General features: G+C 31.9%; 1 pseudogene; it reads left to right on the plus strand.

The window, feature by feature from the left end:
* Positions 1 to 577: 577 nt before the first annotated feature.
* LOC149493789 (uncharacterized) lies at positions 578 to 2,439 on the plus strand (annotated as a pseudogene).
* Positions 2,440 to 6,618: the final 4,179 nt, after the last annotated feature.

Below are 6,618 nucleotides of genomic sequence, written 5' to 3' on the forward strand. Positions count from 1 at the left end.
ACTAATAAACTCCAATTACAAAGGTTTCTTGGTTGTTTAAACTATGTAATTGATTTTTATCCTAATATGAATTGCATGTTAAAACCATTGCATGATAGACTTCGTAAAAATGCTGGTCCTTGGACTCTTCAGCATACACAATTAGTAAAAAAGATTAAATCTTTAGTAAAAGAAATTCCTTATTTGTATATTCCTAATCCCAATGCTTTTAAAATTGTTGAAACTGATGCTTCTGACATTGGTTATGGAGGCATTTTAAAACAAAGAATTAATGGTAAAGAACGGATAATTCAATACACTTCAGGTCATTGGACTCCAGCTCAATTGAATTATTCTACTATTAAAAAAGAAATTTTAAGCATTGTTATTTGTATCAATAAATTTCAATCTGATTTATTAAATCAAAAGTTTTTATTAAGAATTGATTGTAAATCTGCTAAAGATGTCTTACAAAAAGATGTTCAAAACCTTGCATCTAAACAAATATTTGCTAGATGGCAAGCTCTTTTAAGCATTTTTGAATTTGATATCGAATATATTAAAGGTAATGATAATAATATTCCGGATTTTCTGACCCGCGAATTCTTACAGAACGATGGGAAGAAAGAAGGATAAAGGGAAAAACCCTATGCCCAGTTCACCTAGTAAAGACTCACCCACTAAAGCTCTTTCAGAGCATTCAGAAGACCTACCTAAAACCCTAAATACTAAAGACTTTAAAAAACGGATTGAAGAACTTTCTCAATCCCCAGAAGTTCTTAAAGCATTGCAGAATATGGCCTCTTCTTCCACAGAAGAGTCAGGTATGGCTCCTAAACCTAAAGCGATCGTACCCGCTCATGGTACGGCTACTCTGTCTCAAACGGTAGACAGTAAAGAGTTATCAAATCCGTTAATGGCTGTGGATTTGCCAAAAATCCAATATACTAATACTAGTTAAATGGTTTGTAAAAAGTTTGTATGATTTTGAAATTGAAGTTGAGGATGGATATAACAATATCAATCCTTGGCAAATTATAAAAAATATATACCCTGAGAATTGGTATTTTGTTCCATTTGATTTGTCAAAATCTCAGGAATACTATCATAATATATTAATAGAAACAGGATATGTAAAAATAAAACATACTTTTGATAAAAATAAAATTATTTCTTACTCCTCTTTACAGATAAAGCGCGTCATCCATCCTAAGGATTGGCCCGTATCTTCTTTATATACTCCAGTAAGATTTAAATCCTTATATAAACATTGTATGATTTATAATTATTTTGATTATAAAGATGTGTGGGAAAAAGTATTTTGTCTTCAAAATCCCACTACTACGCATTCATGGTTACTATATTTTGATCAAACTATACGTACTGATTTAAAAATACCAAATTGGTTTAAACAGTGGTGGCAGTTTAAAGGTCTCTCTCAGGAAATCATTCCTTCTGAGATCATTTCTTTATACCAATACTTTAAAGCCCATTATAAACCTAAACCTGAAGAAGTTCATATCCCCTCTCTTATGTATTATTGTATGACCTTCTTCACCCCATGGGTATATCAATGGTATTTCGATTATCAGTATATCCCAGGAACTCAGATTCCTATGTTAGTAAAACGCCATAAAATCAAATGGTGGGGATCCTTTAAAAAATCCACTACTGAAGTAAAAATCCGCCAGTGGATTTTAAAGAAACTATCCAGCCCATCTAAACCAGCTCTAACATATGCGAACACATTAGCCATTCAGGATAACCCTCAATTTGGGATCCAGAAGGCCCAATGTCAAGCTTGTTTAGCTGCTGCTAAAACGCCCGAAGAATATAAACTGATTTGTCAAGAGATGTTTGAACAACTCTCAACCAGTTCAAATCAGCCCATAAACCCATCTTCCAGTAAAACGCACAGTGCGTCTTCTAGTAAATCTTCAAAGACGACACGTCATAAAGGTAAAAGTAAAATTGTTTTATCATCATCTTCAACAGCATCCCTATCATCAGTTGAAGATAGTGATAGCAATAATGATGATATTCCGTCCCCCATTAAAATCAAAAGTAAAGCAAGTCAAAAAGCTAAAGCAAAGAAAGAAAAAATAAAGAAAGAAAAAAGAAAGGATAAGATAAAGAAAAGAAAAGATAAAAAGAAAAAAGAGGACACTTCATCAACCTCCTCTTACTCTGAATCCCTGTAAACAGGCAGAAGGAACCTTATTCCTTCAACTTTTTTGATAAAATGTCAATTCTTATCAGGTGGCAGACCAACCACTATGCATCTACAGTAAAGGTCAACCACTATGCATCTACAGTAAGGGGCCAGACTACTATTTCAACAGTAGAAGCCAGATATTATTCCCAAACAGTAAAGGCCAAGACACAGTGGCAGACAAGGTACTATTCATCCACAGTAAAAGTTAAGATTCGGTGGCCGACATGTCACTGTTCACCAACAGTAAAAGCAAATAGTAAAGATTCCACAAATTTTGTACTTAAAGGGAGCCTCTCCCCTTGTGAAGGCATAAGTTCAAATAAGTTCAGCTAGGATATAAATTAAGATTAGCTCTCCTCCTTCTCTTCACATTGATTGTAAGGATTAAAGGTTAGATAATCTTTGTAAGTATAAACTAGTTTGAACTTGAGCTTATCATTTAAATTTTGTATATTACAAATAAATTTTGTAATTTCAATTTTATAAATTAGTAAAATTAAATTGTTACTTTGGTAAGACTGTGTTGACGGCACATTTCTTCTTCTCCCTCCTCACTCTGACTTAATTCTGGGGATCCCAGGTTAAGGTTGCAGGAACCCTAAACCTCTAAAAACTCAATTTAAATTATAAATTTGTTGTGTTGATGAATATAAGTATGCTCTGTGGATGCAGCTTAGTCTGATCTTCCACATTAGAAAATTGTTTTGCTTGTTTATTTAAAATTAAATTCATACATCATAGCATTTACTTCAGAATCAATATACTTGTAAACTTTAAATGTGTTATATATATATATTTTTAGATCCTTTTGATAATAATATATATATATATATGTGTTTATATAATTTGTAGATTCAAAATATAAACAGTCCTTTGTCCTTCAACAAAAGGACAAATACCAACAAAAGGACAAAGGACTGGTTATATTTTGAATCTTCAAATTATATAAACACATATATATATATTATTATCAAAAGGATCTAAAAATATATATATATAACACATTTAAAGTTTCCAAGTATATTGATTCTGAAGTAAATGCTATGATGTATGAATTTAATTTTAAATAAACAAGCAAAACAATTTTCTGATGTGGAAGATCAGACTAAGCTGCATCCACAGAGCATACTTATATTCATCAACACAACAAATTTATAATTTAAATTGAGTTTTTAGAGGTTTAGGGTTCCTGCAACCTTAACCTGGGATCCCCAGAATTAAGTCAGAGTGAGGAGGGAGAAGAAGAAATGTGCCGTCAACACAGTCTTACCAAAGTAACAATTTAATTTTACTAATTTATAAAATTGAAATTACAAAATTTATTTGTAATATACAAAATTTAAATGATAAGCTCAAGTTCAAACTAGTTTATACTTACAAAGATTATCTAACCTTGAATCCTTACAATCAACGTGGAGAGAAGGAAGAGAGCTAATCTTAATTTATATCCTAGCTGAACTTATTTGAACTTATGCCTTCACAAGGGGAGAGGCTCCCTTTAAATACAAAATTTGTGGAATCTTTACCATTTGCTTTTACTGTTGGTGAACAGTGACATGTCGGCCACCGAATCTTAACTTTTACTGTGGATGAATAGTACCTTGTCTGCCACTGTGTCTTGGCCTTTACTGTTTGGGAATAATATCTGGCTTCTACTGTTGAAATAGTAGTCTGGCCCTTACTGTAGATGCATAGTGGTTGACCTTTACTGTAGATGCATAGTGGTTGGTCTGCCACCTGATAAGAATTGACATTTTATCAAAAAAGTTGAAGGAATAAGGTTCCTTCTACCTGTTTACAGGGATTCAGAGTAAGAGGAGGTCGATGAAGTGTCCTCTTTTTTCTTTTTATCTTTTCTTTTCTTTATCTTATCCTTTCTTTTTTCTTTCTTTATTTTTTCTTTCTTTGCTTTAGCTTTTTGACTTGCTTTACTTTTGATTTTAATGGGGGACGGAATATCATCATTATTGCTATCACTATCTTCAACTGATGATAGGGATGCTGTTGAAGATGATGATAAAACAATTTTACTTTTACCTTTATGACGTGTCGTCTTTGAAGATTTACTAGAAGATGCACTGGAAGATGGGTTTATGGGCTGATTTGAACTGGTTGAGAGTTGTTCAAACATCTCTTGACAAATCAGTTTATATTCTTCGGGCGTTTTAGCAGCAGCTAAACGGGCTTGACATTGGGCCTTCTGGATCCCAAATTGAGGGTTATCCTGAATGGCTAATGTGTTCACATATGTTAGAGCTGGTTTAGATGGGCTGGATAGTTTCTTTAAAATCCACTGGCGGATTTTTACTTCAGTAGTGGAGTTTTTAAAGGATCCCCACCATTTGATTTTATGGCGTTTTACTAACATAGGAATCTGAGTTCCTGGGATATACTGATAATCGAAATACCATTGATATACCCATGGGGTGAAGAAGGTCATACAATAATACATAAGAGAGGGGATATGAACTTCTTCAGGTTTAGGTTTATAATGGGCTTTAAAGTATTAGTATAAAGAAATGATCTCAGAAGGAATGATTTCCTCAGAGAGACCTTTAAACTGCCACCACCGTTTAAACCAATTTGGTATTTTTAAATCAGTACGTATAGTTTGATCAAAATATAGTAACCATGAATGCGTAGTAGTGGGATTTTGAAGACAAAATACTTTTTCCCACGCATCTTTATAATCAAAATAATTATAAATCATACAATGTTTATATAAGGATTTAAATCTTACTGGAGTATATAAAGAAGATACGGGCCAATCCTTAGGATGGATGACGCGCTTTATTTGTAAAGAGGAGTAAGAAATAATTTTATTTTTATCAAAAGTATGTTTTATTTTTACAGATCCTGTTTCTATTAATATATTATGATAGTATTCCTGAGATTTTGACAAATCAAATGGAACAAAATACCAATTCTCAGGGTATATATTTTTTATAATTTGCCAAGGATTGATATTGTTATATCCATCCTCAACTTCAATTTCAAAATCATACAAACTTTTTACAAACCATTTATGTATATTACTAGTATTATTATATTGGATTTTTGGCAAATCCACAGCCATTAACGGATTTGATAACTCTTTACTGTCTACCGTTTGAGACAGAGTAGCCGTACCATGAGTGGGTACGATCGCTTTAGGTTTAGAAGCCATACCTGACTCTTCTGTGGAAGAAGAGGCCATATTCTGCAATGCTTTAAGAACTTCTGGGGATTGAGAAAATTCTTCAATCCATTTTTTAAAGTCTTTAGTATTTAGGGTTTTAGGTAGGTCTTCTGAATGCTCTGAAAGAGCTTTAGTGGGTGAGTCTTTACTAGGTGAACTGGGCATAGGGTTTTTCCCTTTATCCTTCTTTCTTCCCATCGTTCTGTAAGAATTCGCGGGTCAGAAAATCCAGAATATTATTATCATTACCTTTAATATATTCGATATCAAATTCAAAAATGCTTAAAAGAGCTTGCCATCTAGCAAATATTTGTTTAGATGCAAGATTTTGAACATCTTTTTGTAAGACATCTTTAGCAGATTTACAATCAATTCTTAATAAAAACTTTTGATTTAATAAATCAGATTGAAATTTATTGATACAAATAATAATGCTTAAAATTTCTTTTTTAATAGTAGAATAATTCAATTGAGCTGGAGTCCAATGACCTGAAGTGTATTGAATTATCCGTTCTTTACCATTAATTCTTTGTTTTAAAATGCCTCCATAACCAATGTCAGAAGCATCAGTTTCAACAATTTTAAAAGCATTGGGATTAGGAATATACAAATAAGGAATTTCTTTTACTAAAGATTTAATCTTTTTTACTAATTGTGTATGCTGATGAGTCCAAGGACCAGCATTTTTACGAAGTCTATCATGCAATGGTTTTAACATGCAATTCAGATTAGGATAAAAATCAATTACATAGTTTAAACAACCAAGAAACCTTTGTAATTGGAGTTTATTAGTGATTTCATTAGGAAATTTTTCTCCAAAAACTAAAGTTCTTTCGATAGGTTGAATTATACCTCGTTCAATATAATGACCTAAAAATCTAATTTTAGTTTTAAACAAATCCATTTTTGTTTAACTAAGTTCTAAGCCATTTTTCTCTATAACCATGCAAAAGGTTTTTAAGTGTTTAAAATGATGTTGAATAGTTTGATTGAAAACTAATACATCATCAATGTATACTATACAAAATTGTGAATATGGATTAAAAATGTCATTCATTATTCTTTGGAATTCTGAAGGAGCATTTTTTAATCCAAATGGCATTACATTCCATTCGTATTGACCAAATGGAACTGTAAATGCGGTTTTATATCTGTCTTTAGGGGCAATTTGAATTTGCCAATAGCCAGATTTCATATCAAATTTACTGAAAATATTTGCATTATATAGTTTCTTTAAAAGATCTTT

The sequence above is a fragment of the Jatropha curcas genome, chromosome 9 (genome assembly GCF_041381405.1).
Source record: "Jatropha curcas cultivar XTBG-Jc1 chromosome 9, XTBG_Jcur_1.0, whole genome shotgun sequence".
Lineage (NCBI taxonomy): Eukaryota > Viridiplantae > Streptophyta > Magnoliopsida > Malpighiales > Euphorbiaceae > Jatropha > Jatropha curcas.